The sequence below is a fragment of the Pantherophis guttatus genome, chromosome 5, assembly GCF_059756535.1.
Source record: "Pantherophis guttatus breed Tessera chromosome 5, ASM5975653v1, whole genome shotgun sequence".
Classification (NCBI taxonomy): Eukaryota; Metazoa; Chordata; class Lepidosauria; order Squamata; family Colubridae; genus Pantherophis; species Pantherophis guttatus.
The window spans coordinates 87783825-87795373 of record NC_142067.1 but is presented as its reverse complement, the minus strand read 5'-3'; positions in this window follow the sequence as shown (position 1 = coordinate 87795373).

Below are 11549 nucleotides of genomic sequence, written 5' to 3'. Positions count from 1 at the left end.
GTAGACAAAAAAGGAACATAATTTTTTCTCCATCAGTAGGTGGAGTCTCCCCTCAGTAAAGTAGCTGGACACTGAGTTTCCCAGATTACTATTTTACATAAGATTTCAAATAATAATTTTAAAATGAATATGGTAAAATTAAAATAGTAACATCCCCATAGGACTCCAATAGGTCATCCTGGTTGTTACCATTTATTTACAAATTTGAAATCAAGGCTCAATGACCTAGAAATTTTTAAAAAATCTAATTTTAACACTCCCAAGGGCATCAAGAGGAACACAGTTTAAATTCTATAGCTGGTGCCGCCAAGCACATTGCTATTTAACTGACAAATTAAAACTGTGGGTAAATCTCTCTTTTCCCAAATACTGATTAGATCTACAATAAGTTTAGGTGCTAGTTTGATATGCTGCCAACTGCAGACAACAAGTAATGAAAAAGATAGCATCTGCTACTTAAAAATCTATTGGACAGAATCCATTGGGCTAAGGAGGAATAGAATCAAATATGTCCCCCTTCTCATGAAGAAAGGAAAGGAATTATCAGTATTATGGGAGAGTTGTTGATATTTAGTTTTCAGAGTGGCATGACCTAATGTTGAACACATTAGTGCATCCCACTCAGAAGATTGAGAGTTCAATCCTAGATAGAGGCAGATTTTTTTCCTATAGTGGGACGCAAAGAAAAAATGTCTGCTGTGAACTCTGCATAGGCATCAGGAAGGGCATCTGGCCAGTAAACTCTTGGATTCACCCAGTTGCCCTGACATTAACCTGAATTAAGGGCAGTGGTGGGATTCTGCCGGTTCTAGGTGGTTCCGCCGAACTGTTTGTTAAATTGCTGGCTCGCCACACCCCTTGCCCCGCCCCTCCACACCACTATTTATTGCCAATAAATAGTGGTGGGCGAAGGGTGGGCGAGCCAGCAATTTAACAAATGGTTCGGTGTTTTTTTGTAATTTTATTGGCTCCTGGAGCTTCAGCATAGGCTAATTAGCCCGTTAATTAGATCAGCCTCCCGACTCTCAGCTGATTTGCTCTCAGCTGTTTTGCTCAGGGCTCTGCTGCTTGTTGCAAAGAGTGCTGGAGCAGATTTTTTTTCCCCTAGCTATGCTGAAAAACGAAACTGAAAGTAAAGCAGGCTGTTGGCTTTGCTGTTGCTGCAACGTTGGAAAATTAGGCAGGCAGATTTCTTTTCTTTTTCCTCACCAAAAATGGTAGGTGCAAACAATGGGAAATTTAGGGAAAAGGAGGAGAGTTCAAGATTTTAAAACACAAAAGAAAAAAAGCTCTATTTAACTAGGGAATTGTAATAATTGAGATACTATTAATTGTATATTGTGTGGAAAGCAGAAATGGTTAAGTTGTGGTTTGGAGGAATATATGGGGGAAATTATTTGGTTTATTATTATTGGTAAATATAATTAATTGATTTGTAAGAAATTGGATTGCATGGAAATAATTGGAATATTCATATTCATATTGATTAATATACAAAAAGATAGTTATATAACTAATTGATTTATATTAAAATGTTGAATTTATATTAAACAACTGTAATATTACATAATTAACCAATGTGAGGATGGATATAAAAATAGATGACAATGGGAAGTGGTATAATATAGAATAGAAGGGAAAAATTGAATTTGATTAAGATTAGAGATGAGGATAAAGGGTAATATTGGTTTTTTTTAAAAAAATAGATAAGGAATAAATATGGCAAAAAGGAAATATAGAAATTGTAAATTTAATTGAAATGACTAAACACTGTTTAAATTTGTGAACTGGCCAAATACTCTGTTCAAAGAAAATAAATTGTATGTTTGTATGTGTGTTTCTAATTATTGCTATTTATTCATATTTGTTCTCTTTTATTCTTTAAAGTTTAACAATTCATTCTTTAACTTAATATCTTTATATTTGTTTGGGCTGCCTTTCTTCCCTTTCATCTTTTTTACTGTACAGCAATCTTTCTCCTCAAACCTACCACCTCTCTCTTTTCTTTCCTTCTTACTTTCTTTCCACCCGCTTCTTCTCCTCCCTACTTCCTCTTCCTTTCTCCTTCTCCTCCTCTCTTCCTCCTTCTCTTACCCTCACTCCTACTCTAATTTCCTTTCCCTTCCTTCCTCCCTTCTCTTCCTTCCCTCTCTCTCCTTCTTTCTTCCATCTCTCTTCTCCTTCCTTCATCCCTCTCTATTGCTGTATCCTTTTGTGCATATGGATTACTCAGAGGGCTGAAAAAGTTATTTTTGACTGGTCCTCGCACTTTTGACCACTCCTCGAACTTACGACTGTCCTCACATTTTACGTTTTGCACCCTATCTTGTCACCGTGGTGAAGACAAGTAGTGGTGAAATGACTGACACGGTTGTTAAGAATGCCACAATGGGCATAAATGTGAGGATGGTCATAAGTGCGAGGACCAGTCAGAAATGACTTTTTTCAGCCCTCTGAGTAATCCCTATGCACATAGCCACGTGCACCCGGTCACATGACCAGCTAGCCACACCCATCCAGTCACATGACCACCAAGCCACACCCCCAACTAAGCCACGCCCACAGAACCAGTTGTTAAAAAATTTGAATCCCACCACTGATAAAGGGATTACAGGGTCATAAAAAGGGAGTTGTTATTTAGCTTTTAATTAAAATTGTCAATCTCATACTCACTAGGGATGATCAGAGGTGAAAACCCACCTAACTGGACGTCAGTCGATTAGGAAAACTAAAATACAGTTTTAATCAAGGACACATTTAGCTGAACCTAATAAAAATGTGAAAATAAAGCAACGTGTTTTCTCTCTTTGGTTTTCTAGGCTCAGCAATTACTATACATATCATCCGAAAAGATATTCATGAGTAACCTTTGCAAATGTAGGCTATAGCAAGATTTCTTGTAAGAACTCACTTATGTATAGTTATAATCTAGATATAACTAGAATAAATCTAGTTTATTCATTAGTGAAAACTAGCTGAAATGGTTGATTGCATTTCCCATTCTCACTTTATGTAAAACCAAGGAAATTTTATTATTAAAAAACCCTATATTAATACAATTAAGAATATACCCAATTAATGGTTATCAAAAATACTAAAATAAATAGTTCATGATTAAAACCCAATCATAACATTGATTCTGATTTTCCAAACATAGTTTTATCAAAAGGCTCCTGATTTTAAATATGAACCAATACACACTGTATCATTTGATTAACACTTAATGACTTTCTGTAACCCTTTGTACTATTTCTTCATGAATTCCATTGTTTATGGTATTTTTCATTTTGTATACCCCTACTAAGCTTTGTTAAGCTTTATAATATCTTGCAGTGAAAAATATAAGACAATTGAAATTCAGAGTGTTATAATTGCTCTGCCACCTTTCCCCCCCTCAGACTTGAGAATAAAATTAAACATATTAGACTGACCAAAGACAGATAGACAGACAAATATTCATATTCAGTAACAAAAATCCTAGTTTCTAGCTGCAGAGGGCAGTGCACCACAATAAAGGAGAATGTTGAAGAATACCAAGTCATTAAGTTTCCCCAGTTTATGTGATATAAACTTATAACAGAAAGGTATTTGTGATTTGTTTTTCCTCTATTCCGTGTTTTATAGTCCAGTAAAGCTCACTTTAAGAAAAAAGAAAAAAGAAAAGAAAAGAAAAGCCATTAAAAAAAAAGCCTTTTCCTCTTTGCTTCTATCATGCTACATGCTATAGTTTTTAAAAAGCCTTTTGTTGAACAGGAGAAAAATCACCTTAGCTGTTAAAAGAAAGAACAGCAATTGCCTTTAAAAGAAAGAGGTTGTAATTATGCTTCATTTCAAATTCATTTTATATTGATATTCAGTCATTTTCGCTATAACTTTTCATGATCAGATAGATATCTTTTGTCAGAATTCTCCATCATAGGTTCTTGGAAGCTGATGCTTGTATCATCAGAGATAATATTTAGTCACGTTAAGTCCTATTTGCTTTTTTAAAATTTTATTTTATTTTTCCCAAGAGTCCTCATCTTAGTTTAGTTAGTTTAGTTTATTTGATTTGTATACCGCCCTACTCCCGAAGGACTCAGGGCGATGAACAGCCAAGCAATAAAATACATAGATACAAAAAATTTAAAAACCAGATAAAATCAAATTAAATCATTTTGGCCCAGACAGATTAAAACACCCCAATAATTTAAAAACAGATTTAAAATTTACATATTTAAAAAAGGGAAGAGATTAGGCCAAGCCTGCCTGATGGAATAAAAAGGTCTTCACAGCACGGCGGAAGGTGCGCAGATCCGGGATCCTCCGTATCTCTGGGGGAAGCTCATTCTCCAGTATATCCCATTTTCACATTATTGTTCAAAATGTTTAAACTTTAGTATAATTATATGTAATCTATCCTTGATCATGAGGACTCAGCAATTGTTAAGCATTTCTATTATCCCCAGTAATAACAAAATATTTAACGTATTGTGGAAAAATGAGTTCTTTTTAAGCTTAAACTTTTTGCTGCATTTTGGCTTAAGCAGTTCTTTTTTTTTTTTTCATGGAAACCATAACTTTGTAGAACATCGTTATTTATTTATTTTTACTTTAATAAGTTGATGTTTTAACTGTTTGGAAAAATGAGTAGGTAGTCTATACCAACTAAAAAGCTCTTAAGAAAATCTCCAATGTGCAGATTCTCAAAAGTGCATGGCCCCACTTCAAGCCCACATTATCTGACTCCTAAACAAAGGTAAACAGAATGAAGAAATCATTAAGCCAGAGTATATAGTCATGGGTAAACACTTCCAGAAAAATGGGAAGAAAATTAAGTTACTGATATGCTTTTTAAAGAAAATTAGGGCTTTTTTTTTTTTTGGCCTTCAACTGATGCTTTCCTAAATCTTGGGTGTTGGGGGGAGGGAATTGCAGCTACATATTGCCTACCATCATGCTATACCTACTCATCAATTATGAAAAGAAAAATTGAACTTTGTTATTAGGTCACAGTGGAATAAATTAGTTTGTTTATTACTCAATGCTACAACTGTCTGGGGAAAAAGACTTGGGTTAAATAATAAAATAATATCCACATTATATATTACGGGAGTCCTTGTTTAAAGATGGTAATATGAACTGGCTATCCAAACACTATGTGCAATGTCATGGACCATACTGACTTATGATAGAAGTTGCAACAGTCCCAGCTGCCACTGTTAGGTAAATTCTTTTAGGTAGTTACAGCATCAGGCAGTCACCCAATTGCCATTTGCGCCCCCCTGGCAGCTTCCCCATTGCCTCTTTTGTTGGAAGCCTACAGTGAAAGTTGCTAATGATGATCCCATAGCCATGGATGCCACAATCATTTTTTCCTATTTGGAATAAATGCCCAAATCACAATTATGTCACTACAGGGCTGCTGAGACAGCTGCAGCTATGAAGTCCCATTGTATGTCCCTTTCATTCAACACCATTGTAATTTCAGTCATTGAATGAATGGTTGTTTAGCAAGACTATAAATTTCTAACCATAAATCCCAGCAGCATCTGCACAAACCCACAATAATGGCAAAGTGTTTGATTTGATATTTTATATATATTTATATACAATTTTGGGGACATATATTGTATTTGATATAATGTATGTACCCAAGATCAAATTTGTGATCTGAATTATAATGTATTTTCAGATCCACTTTCAGAGGAAATATTATTTATTTATTTATTTATTTATTTATTTATTTATTTATTTATTTATTTATTTATTTATTTATTTATTGGTTCAATTTATATGCTGCCCTTCTCCGGAGACTCAGGGTGGTTTACAATGCGTTAAGCAATAGCCTTCATACTTTTGTATACACGTGCTTAGTAGGGCTTTCACCCCCCCCCCAAAGCGGTGTTCTTTTTTATACAAAGTCATCTTATTGCTCCATGGCATAGGGCCTAGCTATCTTCGAGACCGCCTGCTGCCACCGACGACCTCCCATCGACCTGTGTACTCCCACAGAGAGGGCCTCCTTGGGGTGCCATCAGCCAAACAGTGCAGGCTGGTGACCCCCAGGGGGAGGGCCTTCTCTGTGGGGGCACCTACCCTCTGGAATCAATTGCCTCCAGAGATAAGGAGAATCCAAGACCTCAGTGCCTTCCGCCGTGCCCTTAAAACCTTCCTTTTCCAGCAAGCCGGGCTGGCCTAATTTTTTAAGTGTTTTTAAGTGTTTTGTTTATTGTTTTTAATTAATGGGGCCAAATTTAGATATATATATATTTTAACTGTATTTTAATATTTGTACTTGATGTTTTTACTTGGCTGTTCACCGCACTGAGTCCTCAGGGAGAAGGGCGGTATACAAATTCAAAATAAAATAAAATAAAATAAAAATAATTGCCTCCACAATCCGGGTCCTCATTTTACCTATCTCGAAAGGATGGAAGGCTGAGTCAACCTTGAGCCTGGTGAGATTTGAACTTGCAGTAATTGCAGGCAGCTGGTGCTACTTAATAGCACTTTAATCTGCTGAGCCATCAAAGCTCTTCTAAAATATTTGGCTAATCCTCAAGTATTTTTCCCAAACGGTTGGATAGGTATTTGATATCAATAATATCACAGGAAGCTATAAGGTATGGAATGACATTGCTGAGCAATGCAGATTACGAACATCTTGAAAGCCATAAATTGCCTATTCCTGTTAAAAGAAATAAACAACAGAGTTGGAAGGGACCTTGGAGGTGTTCTAATCCAACCACCTGCTCAAACGGGAAACCCCATACCATTTCAGACAAATCATTGTCCAATCTCTTCTTAAAAACCTCCAGTGTTGGAGCACCCATAGCTGGAGGCAAATCGTGCTACTGATTAATTATTCTACCTGTCAGGAAATTTCTCTTTAGTCTAGGTTGCTTCTCTCCTTGATTAGCTTTCCTCCATTGCTTCTTGTCCTGCCCTCAAGTGCTTTGGAGAATAGGTTGAATCCCTCTTCTTTGTGGCAGCCCCTCAAATATTGGAACATTGCTATCATATGACCCCCTAGTACTTCTTTTCATTAAACTAGACATGCCTCACCTTTCAAACAAGGGAGAAAGAGATAGAGAGCATGAAATATATAATTTGTAAAAGTGGCAGATTTTATAAAACAACAAAGTTACTAAATTTTAAATAGAAATGCAATAAATACCCCTGCAGTGATTAGGTAAACCTAAGTCTACCACTGGTCAGTGTGCTATCCAGGTGCTGATTATTGTTAGGCCACTAGACTTTCCTCTTCACACAAAAGTTGGACTGGACAGCACTTCATGTGAGGTTCTCAGCAGCCACATTAGTGATATTTTGTCATTAGAAACATAATGAACTATTAAAATTTTGACTGAAATTCTGTTCTGGTGAAAATCTGCTTTCTATTGTATTTATATACAATGATCATTGGATGTGAAAGAGAATGAAAAAAACTGTTTAATTTTTCTTACCAATTCTAAAATAAATTTCATGAAAGAATTTGTTGGAAAAATCTTCTGAAAGAGAAAATAATTTTGTAAATTCTCTTGTGAATTGAATGTGGTATTATTGTACTGTATTTATTTTATGAACAACATAGCCAACGAAAGTTTGTGCGTGTCCTAACTTTTATATACAATGAACTCTGCCATCCTACAACCTCCCTGACTCCCCATGCTTCAATTAAATTTCAAAAGCAGATATCCCTAAGGAATGGAGAGTTAGCATATTGTGATAATATTGTGTAAATTCAATAAACAAACCAACTCTCACATGGAGTTTTGCTTTCCTTTCAGAATGCTATTTTAACTACAGTGGGGAAGCCATGCCTTTGATAAATTATTGGAAAATATCTTTGATCATTGTAAAAAAAAAAAAAACAAAGGAATTTTCAACCCAATTTTTATGCCCAAAACTGATAAAGAATTTTGAAGGATAAAAAGAGCAGCTTTAGTTTAAGAATCTAATTCTATATAAGCATGTGGTCGTTTTCTTTATTATAGAATTATGCATCCCAATGTAGAAATTGTAGGGTTGCCCTCTCTGTCCCTCATCTGGTAAACTAACTAATCTAACTATATCCCGGCCACAGTTTTTTAAATTATTTTGCTGTTTACCTGTAGTACAAAGACCAATACAGATTGAATCCAGAATTACTGTCGTAAGTCATTGTGGTTGTTAAACAAGTCACCATGTGACCTTTGTTGTGTCTTCTGTTCTTTATTTAATACTACTTTTTGGATGATAGAACTATTACTTTAAAAATGCTAGATAAAATTGAAGATTCACACTATACATACATACCCACACACACAAAGCCGTATCTTCTCTTTCCCCCTCCCCCCATCATCTGCTAGTTTGTTATTTGTAGCTGAATCCTTCACTTTCTCTTAAGTAGATTCTTTAACTATAAAGCAATTGGGATTAGCATAGATGTATTTTAATAGTGAACCATTTGGTGTCCTATTTCTCCCATGCAACTTTTGTAATAATAATAATAATAATAATAATAATAATAATAATAATAATAATAATAATAATAATAATAATAATAATAATAATAATAATAATTTTATTTCTATACCGCCCTTCTCCCAAAGGACTCAGGGCGGTGTACAGCCTATTAAAAACACAGAACAAAACAACAATTAAAATTTAAAATCATTAAATAATTAGGCTCCAATTAAAATCCCAGAAATTTAAAATACCCCAATTTAAAATTGCTATGTTAATAGCCCGGCCTGGCGGAACAACAGGGTCTTTAGTGCGCAGTGAAACACCCGGAGGTCGGAGATCCTACGTATTTCCGGGGGCAGTTCATTCCACAGGGCTGGGGCTCCCACAGAGAAGGCCCTCCCCCTGGGTGTCGCCAGCCGACATAACTTGGCCGATGGCACCCTGAGGAGACCCTCTCTGTGGGAGCGGACTGGTCGGTGGGAGGCTATTGGTGGCAGAAGTCGGTCTCGAAGGTACCCGGGTCCTATGCCATGGAGCGCTTTAAAGGTGGTGACCAACACCTTGAATCGCACCCGGAAGACCACTGGGAGCCAGTGCAGCTCGCGCAGGAGGGGTGTCATGTGGGCGCAACGAGTTGCACCCATAACCACCCGCGCGGCCGCATTCTGGACCAGTTGGAGCCTCCGAGTGCTCTTCAAGGGGAGCCCCATGTAGAAAGCATTACAATAGTCCAGCCGGGAGGTGACAAGGGCGTGAGTGACCGTGCGCAGGGCGTCCCGATCCAGAAAGGGCTGCAACTGGCGAATCAGGTGAACCTGATAAAAGGCCCCCCTGGCCACGGCCGTCATATGCTCTTCTAAAGACAGCCGTGCATCCAGGAGGACACCCAGATTGCGAGCCCTCTCTGAGGGGGGCAAAGATTCAATGTTTTAGGAAGCATTAAACAAGGAACAATTAGCAACAACTTGCTAAGTATTAGATAGAATTGAAATGCTTTATCAGTAGACCTTAGTGAAGCCTCACTTCTGGTAGTTTACTGGAACTCCTCTAAGTATTCAGAATTTTATTTTCTTCTTGAGTAAATAACTTTATAAAGCTTCAGCTGGGCTGGAACTTAATTTTTATCTCTCTGCAACATGTAAAAACTATCTACTATATTTGTTTGTCATAGTATATTTACTGATCTGAATCAACATACAGCTATCTTATAAAAAAATATGTGTCATGAATTTGTTTTTCTCCATTTAGAAATAGGACAGATTTGACCAGGTGTTGCAAATAATTATAATTGTCCACCATATTGGGGAAGGGGGGTTGGAAGGTTAGCAGGAAAATCACAATAGCAGAATTTGTATTAATAAAGTTTAAGATCATATTTAAAAACTTGATTTCAGAAATGTTCTACTTTTCTAAAAGTTTATTTAAGTGTAAGGATCTTCTAAAATATTTTTACTCTTATGGTATCTTTAAAAGAGGAATTAAGTTCAGACTTCCTTTTTTATTTTTTTAAATTTGATTTTTATTATAACATATAGTGATACATTCGGTACATTTTTAGTTCATTGGTGCAATTATATACATATATACATCTACATGCATTATTACTTGTCTTTTATTTGATATTGTTTCTTAAAGCTAGATTTAATTTCAAAACACTTAAAGCTAATAGGGCTCAAATCTCTAAGACTAAATGTAATACTATTCATATGGATTTTGTTAATTAATTAATATTTAATCTCTATTTCCTTCTTTATTTCTTTTCCCCATCCATTCGTACCACATGTCCCACATGCTATAAAATTCCGAATCTTCTCTGTCATTAATTTCTGAAGTCAATTTGTTCATTTCGGTGCACTCCAATATTTTTCCAATAACATGTTCTTGAGGTGGTATTTGTTTTTCTTTCCAATACTGGGCAAAGGAAATTCTAGCGGCTGTCAGAATATGTATAATTAAATACTTTTTCTTTTTTGCATATTCAGTTTTCAAAATTCCCAGGAGAAAGGCTTTTGGTTCGAAATCAAAATTTTCTTTTATTATTTCTCTAATCCACATCCATATCATCCTCTAGAATTTTTGTGCCTGATTACATGTCCACCAGCAATGATAGAAAGTACCCTGCTGATGGTCACATTTCCAACATTTAGGGCTCGAATTGGGGTAGATCTTCGCTATCCTAGCTGGGGCCATATGCCATCTATAAAACAGCTTGTATTGGTTTTCCTTGTAAGCCGTCGCCTTTGTCATTTTAAGATTATTATTCCATATTGAATCCCATTCGTTCAGATTTATATTCTGTCCTATATTTTTGGCCCATGCTAACATCGGTTCTTTAACTACTTCCTCTGCCATATCGTACTCCAATAAGTAATTATATAATTTAGCTAGAATTTTGTCATCCGTACCCATCCATATCTTGTCAAATGCATTTATGCTCATCTCAATGCCAAATTCCTCCTTATCTTTTTTATATCTAGATTTAATTTGGTTATATGGCCACCAGTCTATAGAAATACCTTGTTCCATCAATTCTTACCTTGTTTTAAAATTCCCTCCCCCATCTAATAATTCATTGTATCTGACCGTTTTACCCATTTCTAATACATTTGGATATATTATAGCCTCCATGGTGGAAAGCCATCTCGGAATTTTCCTATAGTGCTTCTGTCTCATCTCTCCCCATATTTGTATCAAGATCTCCCTTATTTTATGCCTATGGAAATAAGTTTTTATCTTCTTCCCAGTATCCCAAAGATATGCATGCCAACCCTTCTGGAGATCATACCCTTCTAAAGTTAACAGTCTTTTATTTCTCAGGGTTGCCCAATCTTTCAGCCATACTAGGTTTGCAGCTTTTTGATATAACTCCCATTTAGGTAATCCGAAACCCCCTCTTTCCTTCTTGTCCTGTAAATTCCTAATTGCTATTCTTGGTTTCTTTCCCTCCCAAATAAATTTTCTGATGATGCTATTGAGCTCCAAAAAATTTTTTTTATCTAATTTAACAGGGACCGTTCGGAATAGATACAATAACTTGGGTAATATGCTCATTTTTATTGCCGCGATTCTACCTAATAAAGATATCTGTAGTCTTCCCCACTTTTCCAGATCCTGTT